This window comes from Ipomoea nil, unplaced genomic scaffold (assembly GCF_001879475.1).
Source record: "Ipomoea nil cultivar Tokyo-kokei standard unplaced genomic scaffold, Asagao_1.1 scaffold2580, whole genome shotgun sequence".
NCBI lineage: Eukaryota > Viridiplantae > Streptophyta > Magnoliopsida > Solanales > Convolvulaceae > Ipomoea > Ipomoea nil.
In genome coordinates, this window is record NW_017619008.1 from 966,734 (window position 1) to 984,493 (window position 17,760).

Here is a 17,760-nt window from a genome sequence, read left to right on the forward strand (position 1 = left end):
ATATGTATTCCGTTTCGAAAATGGTTTTTATATCCTATATCTACCTATTTATGATACTTAACGGTATTGGTGGGTTACCAGCATTATTCGCTGACCAGACGTCGCCCCGATGTTTATCTTTGTATCTTTCAGGTGTTGAGTAGTCGAGCGCGATGTCTAGAGCCTGGTAGCTTAGCACCTGTATCTTTAGACTGTGTTTTTGTGGCCTGCGCGCCAATGGTTTTAGATTGTTTTAGATTGATATTTTGGGTTAGTGTGATACACTTGCAGATTGTCGCCTTAGCGTTACCTAGTGTGGTATACGTGGCATAACACCCCTGTTTGGATTTCTTTTATCCAGTTTCCGTTTATCTTCCGTTGTGCTAGTTTTGTTGTTAATCTGCATGTGTTAAGACTTGTTTTTAGGTCTTGTTTTTGGGGGGTGTTACAGTTGGTATCAGAGCCTTGGTTTAGAGCCTAGGAAGAGTTAAGTCTAGACTTTCTAAGTGTTTAAGTGTGTTTTGAGACCTCTAAGCGACCTTAAGAAGCTAAGTGTTAGGCTTAGGATTCTAGGTTGTGCGGTGAGATGTGTGTTTTTTTCTGTCTTGCTTGCTTGCTTGCTCTTTTGGTAACCTTGTTGTTGTAGCAAAAGTGCGATGCCTCCTCATCCTCGCGCTCGCTCCCCAGAGACCCCGACCAACGAGCAGCTCGCTCAGAATCTCCATCAGCTGACGCAGACGATGCAGTCGCTCAGTGAAGCTCTGTTGAACAACAATCAAGCTCGCCGCCACAGCCTCCGGTTGGGCACCGCGATGTGGGTCGTTTAGTGTCCGGGCATCGGCCGCCTTCCTTCGCTAGTGAAGAAGACCCTGTAGTCCTTGAAGAGTGGCTACGGGTGTTTGATAAGATTTTTGCCGTGGTGGGCGGTCCCGAAGAGAGTAGAGTAGAACTGGCAACGTTCTACTTCTGCCAAGAAGCTGATCTGTGGTGGGTTCATGAGAGTCCGACCCTCCTTGAAGAGCCTGGGTTTGATTGGACCGCGCTCAAGGACAGAATGCGCGAAAGGTTCTACCCAACGCATGTGCGAGGCGCCATGTTTGATGAGTTCCTTCATCTGCAGCAAGGACCTATATCTGTGGTGGAGTACCACAAGAAGTTCCTAGAGCTGACGCGCTTCGCGAGGGTGTTGGTGCCTACAGAGCTTGCCAAAGTTGAGCATTTCGTTGCCGGTCTGAATTATGAGGCACGAAAAGCGTTGACGGTGAGTAGACCCATGTAACACCCTAGATTTTCAAGACATTTAAAACTTATAAAATAAAGGTGAAATCTCATTAAATCCCAAAACATAATACAAGAGTACGGGGTGCTATGCCACACCTGAGCTAGAGAACTCAGGTGCACAGGCTGACTAACTAATATCCTCAATAATGTAAATGCATAAGCATGACACGCAGGCCGAAAGGGAAACTATCTACTTCTACGCTCCAAGTTCTAGCGCGCTCCAGTGAATTATTCTTCTATGCCTGAAAGCCAAATATATCTGTTCAGCGAGAAATGCTGGTAACCCACTCTAACGCATTGAAATACGATACATATAGTTATATACATAGATATACGAAAAGTCATTTCGAAGCATGAAGATATATCCTAAGAGACTCTAGCTTTCAAATCAAGGAGCCAACTCGACAAATAGGGGTACACACAATCTACAGTCATAACCAGGTATATACGATTCTCGACATAGGGAACAGTTGTAGATAAACACAACCAATAATCACAATTAAACATGTACAGTTTACTAGCAAGAATCCTATGCTCACGTTTCCATAACAGTCACAACATCAATCTTTCTTATCTCATCATATAGCACACTTTGGTGGCGCCACAGGACCAATCGCATACCCATACATGAGGGTCAGCGCATATAGCTCTGACACGGCCCCGCAGCACCCTGCCCCGTCTCACAATACGGAGGGCTCGATCGCAACCGACCGATGAACCGCCGCTCTATATAATATTTATATACCTGACCGGTCTTTACCAGCCTGGTTAACAGTTGGGATGGTTCTCAACCCATTCAACTGCCCGTATAGTGGACCTTCGTCCTATATAATATTTATATACCTGACCGGTCTCTACCAGCCTGGTTAACAGTTGGGATGGTTCTCAACCCATTCAACTGCCCGTATAGTGGACCTCAGTCCTATAATATTTATATACCTGACCGGTCTCTACCAGCCTGGTTAACAGCCGGTATGGTTCTCAGCCCATCCGACTGCCCGTATAGCCCGATTGATCTCGACCAAATCGGGGTAACATGCACACATAACACATAGCAAGCACATGCAACCCACATTAACACGTTGGGAAGGGGGAGAAAACGTATAACAAAACCTATGTGTGATCCTTCACATACTAAGAATATTCCTAAGGGGTTCATACTTCTTTCACCTAGGTCAACGGGATACCAATTCAACTAGCATGCAATATATAAGACTCATACGACCTACGAACGGTACCCGGAAATCAAACTAGACATAGGCACGATAAGTCCGTTGGGACACCACCGGGGTCGGGGGAACATCAAACGGGGAAGTCGGGATCCCGAAGTGGGGTACAAACCAGCGGGTAGCCGGTGGGTGAGGGGTCACCCGCCGGCTGCCCGCCGGCGTTTTACTATTCCGGGCAGCGGGTGCCCGGCGGCCAACTGCCCGCTGCCGGCGTTGCCCGACTAGGCCGCGGGTAGGTGGCGGGTCCTCTACCCCCACCTATCCCCCACTGACTCTTTTTCACCAAAAACGCCCCGGGAACCTTTGTGGACCCGTCAAGGTCCCGCCACGGTCCCGTCCAGGACCTGTTAGGGTCCCATCAAGGTCCCGTTGGGGACCCGCGGGAAGGTGACTAGGAAGAGTGAATTTCTTCAGGAAAAATCCCAAGAATGCACCGATTCAAGTCCCGACAAGCCCCATGCCCATGTGCACAATAAAAAGGTACTTGAATACATAGGATGACCCATCGTATAGTTTTATTGATCCTTAAGTACGAGTTATAGATGAGTCAAGACTCTCGAATGTTCTTTCCGTTCAGTAGGTCGGGTCCGGTTTCCAATTAGCAACCTCGTCACCTTCACTGGGAAGTTGGTTATAAGCCAACTTTGTCTTTTCCTTGCTTGATTGATGACAAGCCTTCTTGGTTTTTCTTGGAGTTCGGCTTGTCGCTCGTTCTTTGTTCAATCCTTTGGTGACCAAGTGCTTGGTGATGCGTTTCTCTTCCTTGGAATGCATTTGATTGACTGCCCTTTGACGTCGCATGGTGTTTTGGCGATTTTGTGTGTTACATGTACTTCTTACGGTGCCTTAAAACCTTCAAGGTCCTTGTTCCAAGGTAAGGCCCTTATTATCGGGAGGCTCTGGTTGTATGATACTTTCTATGTGTCTGTGTAAATCTTGCATTGCACTCCGTATAGGTAATGCCTCCAAATTTTCAGTGCGAATACGATGACGGCTAGCTCGAGGTCGTGGGTGGGGTATTTTCTTCGTGGGTTTTGAGTTGCCTAGATGCGTATGCTATTAACTTGCCTTTTTGCATTAACACGCACCCCAACCCTTTTTTGGACGCGTCACTGAAGACCTCGAACCCTTTCACCCCGGAGGGGATGGCTAGTACGGGTGCCGTGGTTAACTTATCCTTCAATTCCTGAAAGGCTGCGACGCAGTTGTCGTCCCATCGGAAAGGGGTCTCCTTTTTCATGAGTTTAATGAGAGGTTGGGCTATCTTGGTAAAGTCGGGTACAAACCTCCTGTAGTAGCCAGCGAAGCCCAGAAAGCTTCGGACCTCTGAAAGTGAGTCCGGTGTGGACCATTCCTTAACGGCCTGGGCTTTGGTGGGGTCCACCTTAATTCCTTCTTTGGTTATTACGTGGCCCAGGAAGGTCACGCTGTCTTTCCAGAATTCGCATTTGGAGAACTTAGCGTATAACTGGTGCTCTCTTAGAGTTTGTAAGGTTATGTGGAGGTGCCTTTCATGTCCTTCCTTGTTTCGGGAGTAGCCTAGGATGTCGTCAATGAATACAATGACGAAGTCATCCAGGTGGGGTCAGAATACTCGGTTCATGAGGTCCATGAGTATGGCGGGTGCGGGGTGGAGTCGTCCTTGTAGCCGTGCCCCTAGGCACTCTTAGTTGAACCCACGGTTGTTGCCCATAAGTTCTTTTGTGGACCTATCAAAGATCAACCTCGTGTCTTGAAGTAGAACGGGGCTAGCTCTACGTGGCATCCCTCTGGCATTCTCCTAACCCGAGGATTTTGTTGAAGGTTCGGATTCATTCTTCGAGGAGTGTGGGATCCTTGACTGTCTTCATATTGGCGCCATGCTGCTGGTTTTCAGGGTCAATATTTATTGTAATGATGAGTCAGTGTGCTGTGCCCTTACCTTGGTGTGGTAAGCGTAGGGGGAGTTCTTTTAGAGAGGGATAAAGTGAGGGGAGGTTATGTGTAGGTTTCACAATCTCACCGCGCGTCCTAAGATTCCGGAATCCTGTGTTCCTTAATACCTAGAGTTCAAGCCTAATGTCCTAAAGTCCGGTCTTAAGAGTCTTATCCTAGGGTCAAACTTAGGCTCTGATACCAACTGTAACACCCTAGATTTTCAAGACATTTAAAACTTATAAAATAAAGGTGAAATCTCATTAAATCCCAAAACATAACACAAGAGTACGGGGTGCTATGCCACACCTGAGCTAGAGAACTCAGGTGCACAGGCTAACTAACTAATATCCTCAATAATGTAAATGCATAAGCATGACACGCAGGCCGAAAGGGAAACTATCTACTTCTACGCTCCAAGTTCTAGCGCGCTCCAGTGACTTATTCTTCTGTGCCTGAAAGCCAAATATATCTGTTCAGCGAGAGATGCTGGTAACCCACTCCAACGCGTTGAAATACAATACATATAGTTATATACATAGATATACGAAAAGTCATTTCGAAGCATGAAGATATATCCTAAGAGACTCTAGCTTTCAAATCAGGGAGCCGACTCGACAAATAGGGGTACACACAATCTACAGTCATAACCAGGTATATACGATTCTCGACATAGGGCACAGTTGTAGATAAACACAACCAATAATCACAATTAAACATGTACAGTTTACTAGCAAGAATCCTATGGTCACGTTTACATAACAGTCACAACATCAATCCTTCTTATCTCATCATATAGCACACTTTTGTGGCGCCACAGGACCAATCGCATACCCATACATGAGGGTCAGCGCATATAGCTCTGACACGGCCCCGCAGCACCCTGCCCCGTCTCACAATACGGAGGGGTCGATCGCAACCGACCGATGAACCACAGCTCTATATAATATTTATATACCTGACCGGTCTTTACCAGCCTGGTTAACAGTTGGGATGGTTCTCAACCCATTCAACTGCCCGTATAGTGGACCTTTGTCCTATATAATATTTATATACCTGACCGGTCTCTACCAGCCTGGTTAACAGTTGGGATGGTTCTCAACCCATTCAACTGCCCGTATAGTGGACCTCAGTCCTATAATATTTATATACCTGACCGGTCTCAACCAGCCTGGTTAACAGCCGGTATGGTTCTCAGCCCATCCGACTGCCCGTATAGCCCGATTGATCTCGACCAAATCGGGGTAACATGCACACATAACACATAGCAAGCACATGCAACCCACATTAACACATTGGGAAGGGGGAGAAAACGTATAACAAAACCTATGTGTGATCCTTCACATACTAAGAATATTCCTAAGGGGTTCATACTTCTTTCACCTAGGTAAACGGGATACCAATTCAACTAGCATGCAATATATAAGACTCATACGACCTACGAACGGTACCCGGAAATCAAACTAGACATAGGCACGATAGACGGAGTCCATTGGGACACCACCGGGGTCGGGGGAACATCAAACGGGGAAGCCGGGATCCCGAAGTGGGGTACAAACCAGCGGGTAGCCGGTGGGTGAGGGGTCACCCGCCGGCTGCCCGCCGGCGTTTTACTATTCCGGGCAGCGGGTGCCCGGCGGGCAGCTGCCCGCCCGCCGGCTGCCCGCTGCCGGCTTTGCCCGACTAGGCCGCGGGTAGGTGGCGGGTCCCCTACCCCCACCTACCCCCCAATGACGCTTTTTCACCAAAAACGCCCCAGGAACCTTTGTGGAACCCAAAACCATGCTTAGACACTTCCAAACGCAATTGATAACACACGTAGACAATTAACGGATCAAAATCAAGAAACAAACGGCACATAACCTATCATGTTTTTCTAAACATAATCAACACCCAAATCATGCGAATTCCCACCCAATATACCAAGAATAATACCATATGAATTCCACGATATAACCTAGGGTTCTAATTATTTTTAAATTAACAAGAACACAATTCATCTTCCAAAATCAAGATTTGGTAGGAATATCAGATAACTATCAAGAACCTCATATAATCATTAAGAACATCAAGAACACCATATAATTATCAAGAACGTCATATAATCATCAAGAACACCATAATTATCAAGAACGTCATATAATCATCAAGAACACCATAATTATCAAGAACCTCTCCTCATCAAGATCACCCATGGAATCATCCCACAAATCATAAATAATATTATCACAAATAATCAATACAAAATAATATGGGGAAATCCTAAGAGGGGAATCATAGCTATGAAAATAGATTTTGTTGAGACATGGGTTACCTCTTAGCCTTAATTAATTCCTTGGCTATGAAGGGTCTTTCTTTAAGCTTTCTTGATTTCTTCTAAGGGGATTCTTGGAACTTCTTCTATGGTGAGAGATTATTGTGGTGAAAGATCTAGGTGCCTTATATATCCCTATTTATATATTTAAGACTCATAATTAGGGCGTGAATGGTATGGGTTTACTATTCCTTATAGGACTAAGGACTTGTTTTAGGGATAAGGGTCCATGGTCCATAGTGGACCATATTAATTAATTAAAGAGAATCCTAATCATAATCTGAATAGTAAAAGGCCTACTTCCTTTATTCCTAATAGGCCTAAGACTCTCATTTAGGCAAGGGTCCACGGTTCATGGTGGACCTCATTAATTAATTAAAGGGAAACCTAACCGAATTAAATCATATTTAATTATTATTAACGGGATTAATTAAATAATTAATCCGGGATTGAAGACCGTAACACGGGGTGTTACAACCCAGTTCCCTCAAGGATGCGTATCTGTGTGCCGCGGATCTGTTTCGTGTTCAGCAGCTTCAGAAGAGTTCGCTTGAGTTGGCTAGGAAAAGAGTTGAGAGTGGAGGTTCTTTTGCTTTCAAGAAGCCCCGACCGAGTTTTCCGGCTAGAGTTGTGTCGTCTTCTTCTCAAGGACCTGTTAGGTTGGAGCCTCCGGTTCAAGCTAAGTCGGTTGGTTGTCGCAAGTGTGGGAATGTGCATCCGGGCAAAGTTTGCTATGGCCAGGCGTTTAAGTGTTTTCGCTGTGGGGTTGCTGGTCATAGAGTCGTGGAGTGTCCCCAGCTTGCCGGTCAGAGAGCGTTGTCGCCATCCCCGGGAGCCGTAGGAGCTCCAGGAGGGAGTTCTGGTCGCGGAGCTGGGCCACCTGGGAGAGTTTTCGTGATGGCGCGTTCGCAGGCAGAGTCGGAGGGTCTGGTGGAGGAGGAGTTAGACGATGACCCTTGTTTTCGAGCCTATCCTTGTGTCCCCGAGAGTGTTGTGTTCTTTGTTGCCTTGGGTGCTATCTTGTGTTTTGTAGTTGTCCTTGTTTTGCAATCTTTGGCATGCTTTCCTTGTTAGTATTTCGTTGGATAGACTCTTTTCTTGCTAAGTGTTTTTCTTTAGTTGGCATCTTGTTTGTGGTAGCCATCTATCCTTGAGTTATCTTGTGTGTAGCTCAATTCTTCCACCTTTGGACTTGGTTGTTCTTACAACAATTCTTTGTGCTTTTCCCTAAATTTTTCCAAGTATTCTTTGATTTGGAAAATAGCAAATCCCTACCAAAATTTTTCCTTGTGTAGCCTAAAAGTCAAGCCTAATGTTTAATTATAACCTTTAAGTTTCGAACCCTAACCTATGTCTTTTCCTACCTAACCTCTAAACCACTTAAGCCAAATGTATTTCTTGAAACCTAATAATTTTAATTCCACCTAAATTTTAAATTCTACTTTGTTCAAAATCCCCAAATTTAATCATCTTTTTCACCAATCTCACCCAAATCCCTAATTTCTTTTCCCAAATCCTCTTCTCCTTTTTTTTTCCTTCTCCCTACCCGTGAGCTACCCAACACCACCCCACCCCGTTGCTCCCTTCGCAACCCAGCACCACCAACCTGCCTGTCGCACCACCGTCTCGCCACCGCCGGAGCTTCGCCGCACCACCGCCGCCGTTCTGCTGTAGCCGCGTCACCGGGCAGTGCGAGAGAGAGAGAGAGAGAGAGAGAGAGAGAGAGAGAGAGAGAGAGAGAGGCAGCGTGAGCGTAGAAGAAGAAGTTGTGGGCTTTGTTTGTTGAGCTTTGGATCATCTCCTACCATGCCTAGAAGGTCAAGTTTGGCTAGGAAAGCGGAGTGGGTGGATGCCCACTACCTTGTGCTTGAAGGTAAAGCTTTTGATCCGGAATCTTTTTCAAGTTCCTTGTTGGATTTGCTTAAGTTTCAAGGTTTGTTAGACGGGTTTCTCGCCATAATGGCCGAGACTTACCCGAGTTTGGTGAAGGAGTTTTACCGTCACATGGTGGTGACTAAGGACGGTGAAAGGCTTGAGATCACCTCTAAGGTGAGAGGTGTGAAGATTGTGTTGTCTGAGAAGAGGTTAGCTCAGTTGTTGAGTCTGTCTGCTACCGGAGTGGCTCAGTACAGTGGTCATTCTTGGGTTAGTACGGATACCATGGGGTACCGTGACTATTTGAGTTATCTGTTTGGCCGTACGAGTGGTTTCACTCAAGCTTCGAGGCCGGAAAAGAAGTGGTTGTCTGCGGAACAAAGGATCTTGGTGATGTTGGTGTCAGATTGCTTGTTGCCTAACAACAACAAGAGCAGTTTGTTGGGTAAGTTAGAATGTACCTTTGCTTTCTGTATGAAGAATATGGTTAAGTTTAACCTGCCTGCTTTGATGATGCAACACATGGTGTTTTGCCGGGATCACAATCGGAAGAGTTTGTCGTATGGAATGGTGTTAAGTTGGATTTTGGTTAAGAAAGGTGTTAGTGTGGATGGTTGTCTCCTGAAGGCCGTGGGAAAGATGGTGTTGGATACCGCCAATCTCCGGAGTTGTAATCTGTTTCAGTTGGATAGTGGTGAGTACATCACGCTTGAAGAGGTTGCAAGGAAAGCACCTGTTGAGAGAGCAGAGTTAGCTGCCGGGCTTGGGATCCATGCCAGGAAGTTGAGCCTTGCAGTCTAGAGTTTGGGTGGTGACGAAGTAGTTGAGGAGGAAGCAGATCAAGAAGAAGAAGAAGGAGCACCGGAGACCGCCGAAGCTGAAGTAAGTGAATCAAACAGTGAGGAAAGCCGGAGAAGGAAAGAAGTTCGTACCAAGAGAGAGCAGGACGTCGTCTCTTTGCTTCGTCAGCAGAACAGTTTGATCGCCGAGGGCTTTGCGTTTGTGAAGTCTCAGTTTGTTGCAGTGCATCAGAGGTTGGATCAGATTGAAGCTAGTTCAAGTCACGGAGATGAAGCCGAAGAAGAAGAGTCTGAAGAGGCCGAAGAGTCGGAGAGTGTGGAGTTCTAGTGGTGTTGTGGTAACCCCGTTCGCTTCTTCCTTGTTGTTTCTTAGTCGTTGTAGCTTGGTGTTATGTTGTTGTGTGCTTTGTGTGCTTGCTTGTTTTGGTTGTTGTCTTGTTGTTTAGCTAGTTTGTTAGTTGGTGTTTGGGTTAGTTGTTGAGTTCTTGGTTGTTGGCTAGAAGTTGGTTGTTGTGTTGAGGGTAGAGTTCTTGATGCTCAATCTATCCGTTTGTTGACCCCTTGCCAATCCTTGAATTCGTAATGTCTTCTTCTTTGCTTTGGAACCCTTGTGAGTACTTTTGGAGTTTTGACCAAAAGGGATATTCTTGAAATTTCTTGTCACAATTTTGTTTCCTTGTTACCTTCGTTTTAACTCGTTGTGCCTAAGTTTCGGGGACGAAACTTCTTTGAAGGGGGAGAGGATGTGACACCCCAAAAATCCACACTCCAATCCATGAATTAATTGAGTAATTAATTCTATTTCTCTTGAGGAATTGATTCCTAAAATCCTGATTTTTTAATACTCAAGGACTAGTATTTGACTAGTCAATCTTTAAGTTGTGTTGTACCTTGTGCTTTGAGAGGAGTTCCCTTGTTCCTTACACTTTCTAAGAGTTAGTAAGGGTATCCTTGTCTTTTCACCAAGAGCTAGTGTTGTAATCTAAACCTAGAAGACTTCTTCATTTCATTCCTTACAATTCCTAGAAAAATATCTCTACCTTCTCTCTAGAAAAGAAGAGTAGCTTGTTCTTCAAGCCAACTGAGACCTTTGTCAAGATTCCAAGTTTTGCTTCCAAGATTCAATCTTTCATCTATTTGGGCATCTAGAAGGGTAAGATCTAAGCTTGTCTAGTCTTTTTGGTTCCATCTTAGTTGTCTTTTTCTTAAAGGTAGGATCTTTATAATCTTTTGGTTTGATCTTGAAGTGGGTTTGGCTAGTGAGCTTAGTGGAGAGCTTGTTGTGGTGTAAGAGAAGTCTTTTGGTCTTCAAGAGGTAACCCATGCTCTACAAAACCTATTTTTCTTACCTATATGTGATTTCTTGGATTCTACTTGTGTTTTGCTATGAAATGTGAGGGTTTATGCATTTATCTTGTGATATTGCATATCTAGAGCTTGTGTTTAGGATTCCTTTGTGCCATTGCTTGGCATGTTCCTTGGTTCAAGTCATTTTGTTGTGTTTGGTGAGATTTGGCATGTTTTGGACTTGAATTTGTGTTTGGAGAAGAAAATCCCCGAAGGGATTTGTTGTGGAACAGGTATGTTCCCGCGGGCGGAACGGCGGGCGGGGCACCACCCGCCGGCCTACCCGTGGGTACAGCATCGTGGGATATTGTTCCCGCGGGCGGGACCACGGGTGGGGCACTACCCTTGGGTCCACCCGCGGGTACATGGTTGTGGTGATGTTGGGATTTGTTCCCCGTTATTTGGCTGTCGTGGTGTTTGATCTTTTGGCTTCCCGTTGTTCTTTTGTGGAACTATTTGAGTGTCTTCTTGATGTTTCGTAGGTCTAGAGCTATATGGTAGGTATCCATGTAGGGTCTTTGGTGTCTTGAGTCGTGCTAAGTGTTCAACATTGTGTTTCGTTGAACCAAGAGCTGTCTTGTGTGTTCCTCGGAACTATCTTGAGTTTCCCCGTTGATAAGCATGCTAGTTTGTTGTCTTAATGCTAGCGTGTGTGTTGTTTGTACCTTCCGTTTGTTGATGATAACTTGTGTTTTTCATCGTTGTTGTCGTTGGGCTGTGACCCGTTCCTTGATTGAGTGTGTTTCATACCTTTTTTGCAATCCGTTGATTGATTCGTGTGAGTGGTGGTGCGTGTGTGGCTCTACCTGGATTGCACGATTAGTGGTATGGGACGCTGGTCACCAAGGTATTGCTGCGGTCCTCGTGGTGGCCGTGACGTGATTATGGAGTTGTGTTCCTTCAAGAAAGGGTCACGTGATTGGGGGATAACGTTGTGTTATCTGGGCATGTGTTGCCGTGATTGGTGGTGGTTCGTTGGTGGTCTGTTGGTGGGGGACGACGGTCCCGGCGGAATAAGGTTGGACTTGGCTGTACAGGGGATTCTGGAGGTAATGGTTGGCTTGAAGGTACAAGGTTGGGGGTAGCCATAAGGTTGGAACAGGGCATAAGGAAGGCATACCAACTCGCGATGGGTGATGTTGCGAGGGCTTTTAAAGCCGGTGTTGTGTGATCTTCTCTCGTGACGTGTGTAGTCACGGAGGCTTGTGGTGTTTTGGCACGTATTGCCGTTGGGTGAGTCTTTATCTTTGGGTGTGGTTAACCTTTGTGGTTGGGATGTGTTCCCGGTGTTATCCTTGTGAGTGGTGAGTCTTGTGTTGTCTTTTGATCTTGGCTTTTGACTTATATATATGTATTCCGTTTCGAAAATGGTTTTTATATCCTATATCTACCTATTTATGATACTTAACGGTATTGGTGGGTTACCAGCATTATTCGCTGATCGGGCGTCGCCCCGATGTTTATCTTTGTATCTTTCAGGTGTTGAGTAGTCGAGCGCGATGTCTAGAGCCTGGTAGCTTAGCACCTGTATCTTTAGACTGTGTTTTTGTGGCCTGCGCGCCAATGGTTTTAGATTGTTTTAGATTGATGTTTTGGGTTAGTGTGATACACTTGCAGATTGTCGCCTTAGCATTATCTAGTGTGGTATATGTGACATAACACCCCTGTTTTGATTTCTTTTATCCAGTTTCCGTTTATCTTCCGCTGTGCTAGTTTTGTTGTTAATCTGCATGTGTTAAGACTTGTTTTTAGGTCTTGTTTTTGGGGGGTGTTACAGATAGAGACTCCAGGTTCCTCTCACAGTTTTGGAAATCGCTGCAATCAGCCTTGGGGACACAACTAAAACTAAGCACTGCCTTCCACCCCACCACTGACGACCAAACCGAGAGAACCATTCAGACTCTCGAAGACATGCTAAGAGCCTGCGTGTTAGACTTTCAAGGGACATGGGAAGAACATTTAGATCTCATTGAATTCTCGTACAACAACAACTACCACACAAGCATTCGTATGGCACCCTACGAAGCTCTATACGGACAAAAGTGTAGAACCCCCTTATGTTGGGAAGACATGGTCGACCCGGTAACACTAGGGCCCCAATACCTACAAGACACCATAACCAAAGTCAAGCACATCCAAGAAAGAATGAAGGCTGCCCAGGACCGCCAGAAATCCTACGCCGACCTAAAGAGAAAACAAGCCAAATTCAACCCCAGGGACAAGGTCTGGTTGAGAATCTCACCCACACGAGGGGTAATGAGATTCGGAAGAAAAGGAAAGCTCAGCCCTCAATTTATCAACCCCTATGAAATCGTAGAAAGAGTCGGGAACCTAGCCTACCGTCTCGCTCTACCCATCGAGCTAGAACGGGTACACAACGTATTCCACAAATCCCAGCTAAAGAAATGCGTGCACGACCCAGGCCACGTGCTACAACCCGAGGTCGTGGACCTCGACGAGTTACTTGCATACGAAGAAAAACCCGTAAGAATCCTGGACACCAAGACAAGAACCACCCGTCGTCGAGCCATAGAAATGGTAAAAGTCCTCTGGACCAATCATGGGACCGAGGAAGCAACATGGGAACTCAAGGACGCGATGAGGGAACGCTACCCCGAACTCTTCACGCCAGGTAACCAAGAGGAAGTCACACGACAAGGACCAAGCTTCGGGGACGAAGCTTCCCGTTAAGGGGGGGAGAGTGTAACACCCCGTGTTACGACCCCTAAAACCAATTAATCATTTAACCAATTATCCAAAGAAAGAATTAAATTACAATAATTAATTAGGAAAAGGCCCACCATAGTCCGTGGGCCTCACCTCTAAAAACCCAACCCCTAGTCCTAAAAGGAATAGAATTAGCAAGCCTATAGTATTTGGGCCCTAATTAGGACTCTTAGATATATATAAATAGGGGACATAGGAGGCGCCTAGAACCCACACAACAATAATCTCTCACCACACAAGGAGCTCCAAGAATTCCCCTAGGAGAAATCAAGAAAGAAGGAAAACTTAGAGAAAGACCCTTCATAGCCAAGGAAATTAATTAAGGCTAAGAGGTAACTCATGTCTCAACAAAACCTATTTTCTTAGCTATGATCTCCCTCTAGGCATCCCTCTACATTCTTGTGTATTGATGATTCGGTTATGATATTAATGGTGTGATCTTGATAATTGATGTTATGATTTCTTGGGTAATCTTGATAATCTTGATGATGGAAAGAGATTCTTGATGATTGTATGATATTCTTGATAAACCTAGATTCCTAATGATTGTGTGATATTCTTGATAAATCACATTGTTGCTTAAAAGATGAATTGCGTTCTTGATGATTTAAATATAATTAGAGCCCTAGGATGTATCGTGAAACTCGTGTGGTGTTACTCTTGATATATTGGGTGGGAATTCGCATGTTTGGGTGTCAATTATGTTTAGAAAGCATGATAGGATATGTGTCGTATGTTTCTTGCTTTTGATCCGTTAATTGTCTACGTGTTGTCATTGATTGCGTTTAAAGGTGTCTAAGCATGGTTTCGGGTTCCACAAAGGTTCCCGGGGCGTTATTTGTGAAAAAGAGTCAGTGGGGGGTAGGTGGGGGTAGGGGACCCGCCACCGACCCGCGGCCAGGTTTGGCGTCGCCGGCAGCGGGCAGCCGGCGGGCAGGCGACTGCCCGCTGCCCGGAAATTCGTCGCCGGCGGGTGACCCTTCACCCACCGGCTACCCGCTGGAAATTGTCCCACTTCGGGATCCCGGCTTCCCCGTTTGATGTTCCCCCGACCCCCGTGGTGTCCCAACGGACTCCGTCTATCGTGCCTATGTCTAGTTTGATGTTCGGGTACCATTCGTATGTTGAATAAGTCTTATATATTACATGCTAGTTGAATTGGTATCCCGTTGACCTAGGTGTAAGAAGTATGAACCCCTTAGGATTATTCCTAGTATGTGGATGACCACGCATAGGTTTCATTATATGTTTTCTCCCCCTTCCCAATGTGTTAATATGGGTTGCATGTGTTTGCTATGTGTTATGTGTGCATGATACCCCAATTTGGTTGCGATCAAATTGGTTATTCCTGAGCTGCGGTTTAGAAGCTGGCTGCGGTCAGATTTACACTCTCGGGCTGCGGTCCACCGTTTGGTTGCAATCAAACGTTTTACATGAGCTGCGGTTCATATTCCTGGCTGCGGTCAGATGACTACTCTTGGGCTGCGGTCCACTGTTTGGTTGCGATCAAACATTATGATGAGCTGCGGTTCATCAGTCGGTTGCGATCGACCCCTCCGTGTTGCGATACGGGGCAGGGTGCTGCGGGGCCGTGTCAGAGCTATATGCGCTGACCCTCATGTATGGGCATGCGATTGGTCCTGTGGCGCCATCAAAGTGTGCTATGTGATGAGATATGGATGGTTTGATGTTATAAATGTTATGAAATCGTGACCATAGGATACATGCTAGTAAATCGTATATGCTTGGTTATGACTGTCGACTGTGCTTATCCCTATCTGTCGAGTCTATTCACTGTTTTCAAAGCTAGAGTCTCTTAGGATATATCTTCATGCTTCGAAATGGTTTTTCTTATATCTATATATATGCCTATATGTATTGTATTTCAACGCGTTGGAGTGGGTTACCAGCATCTCTCGCTGAACAGATATATTTGGCTTTCAGGCATAGATGATTAGACACTGGAGCGCGCTAGAGATTCGGAGCATAGAGTAGATAGTTTCCCTTTCGGCCTGCGTGCCATGTTTATTTATTAATACTATTTGAGGATTCTAGAAGTAAGCCTGTGCACCTGAGTTCTCTAGCTCAGGTGTGGCATAGCACCCCGTACTCTTGTATTATGTTTTGGGATTTAATGAGAATTCACCTTTATTATATAAGTTTCGAAAGTTAAAAATTTCGGGGTGTTACGGAAAATCTTGATCCCCTTCCTAATTATTGCTATCTTTGAGCTCAAATCGGATACCCTTCGTGGGGAAATTCTTTCAATCCCTAAAACCCCGTTTTGATTCCTTACTCCCTGAGTTGTAACCTCGCTTACAATTCTCTTCTTCTTAATCAACATGGTCCTCGAATTGTTGAACCTAAACTCTCATCTTGACCTTCCCCTTTGAATCGAACCTCGTTCTTGTATTCCCCGCTTCTAACGATTTTGTGCAAGGTGGCAACCTTATTTCCTAAGTTTCAACTTTTATGACTTTGATCCTACTCCTAAGTAACGTGGTCCTTGAGTCTCTGAACCCAAACCTTTCACTCTAATCCTTTCCGTTGAACCGCATCTCTTCTTGTGAGCCTTCTTTCCCCTGAGTTACCTTTCTCCTTTGCTATTGTTCCTGCTTTGTACCTTTCATCCGAGCTGAAGCTTTGAAGTTTTCAAGTGTTTCCTTGCTGCGAGTTGAGGGTTGTGTGCTAATGCAAGTGTTAAGTTGGCAGCCTGCATCAAGTTCACCCTAGAGCCGGAGAGAAGGATATCCAACTCGTGTTTTGGAGCTAGCAGCTGAAGCCTTTGTCAGAAGTGGCGGATAAAGTTCACGCAGAGGCCGAGCTCAAGTTAAGTAGTGGGAGTACCTTGTTTCCTTGGGTTGAAGAAGTCAGCAGAAATCAGTTGAAGATGTAACCCTAGTTCTGTGATCCCGAGTGATCTAGTTTAGAGTTCTTGTGGTGTCAGTTTCTGTTTGTGGCTTTTTCCTTAGCTGAGCCGTCTCGTTTTGAGTAGATCGTTAGCTAGTTTTGAGCAGGAGTTAGGCTCGGTGTGAAGTTAGCTTTCCTTTCCGGTAAATCTTTTATCTATCACCTTATCTTTCTTTCTTGTCTTACCTTTGTGAACCCTCAACCTATCTCTAAGTCTTGTCTCTCTTTTTGTTAACCGACGGTTTTGGTGTTGAACTTCATTGTGACCAAGCCTATCAATCTTGCTACCTTACTTTAAACCCTTGCTTTCCCTAACGTTGGTTAGTGGCGAATACCCTTGTTGCTTAAAACCTCGTTTGCAGCTCATCTCTTAAGCTTTGTCATTCGTTTCGCAAGCCGACCGTTTTTGTTGTGGTAACTCGTTCTTCCTTCGTTTGCTGTTACCACCTTGTTGTCGTCGCTTTTCGGTTGTGCTTAGTCGTCTTCTCTTGGTTGCCGTGGTTGTTAGCTTGTAGTTTGAGTACTTGGTTTAGTTGTTTTGCCTACATGATGACGCAGTTCGTTGGCGTGCATCAGAGGCTAGACCAGGTTGAGGCCAGTTCCAGCCGCAGAGACGAAGATGAGGAGGAGTCTGAGGAGGCCGAGGAGTCTGAAGAGGCCGAGGAGTCGGAGAGTGAGGAGTTCTAGCTTGTGTTGTGGTAACCCCGTTTGCCTTTTTCCTTGTTGTTCCCTTTTAGCCATTGTTAGTTTGGTGGTAGTTCGTTGCTTGCCTTGTGTGTTTGCTTGCTTTGCTTGTTACCTTGTTGTTAGCTAGTTTAGTAGTTGGTGTTTGGAGTTAGTTGTCTAGTTCTTGGTTGTTGTCTAGAAGTTGGTGTTGGTGTTAAATCTAGAGTTCGTGATGCTCAATCTACTCCTTTGTCAAATTCTTGCCAATTCTTGAATTGCTATGCCTTCTTTCTTGTTTGGAATTCTTGTGAAATCTTTTAAAGCTTTGACCGAAAGGATTCGTTCTTGAACCTCATGTCACAATGTTGTTTCCTATCACTGTTTGTTTCTAATTCGTCGTACCCAAGCTTCGGGGACGAAGCTTCTTTGAAGGGGGAGAGGATGTGACACCCCAAAAATCCAAGTTCAATCCATGGATTAATTGAGTAATTAATCCTATTTCAATTGAGGAATTAATTCCTAAAATCCTAATTTTTAATACTTGAGGACTAGTATTTGACTAGTGAACTTCAAAGTCATGTTGTACCTTGAGCTTTGAAGGGTGTTCCCTTGTTCCTTACACTTTCTAAATGTTAGTAAGGGCATTCTTGACCTTTCACCAAGTGTTAGTATTGTAACCTAACCTAGAAGACATATTCATTTCACCCCTTACACTTTC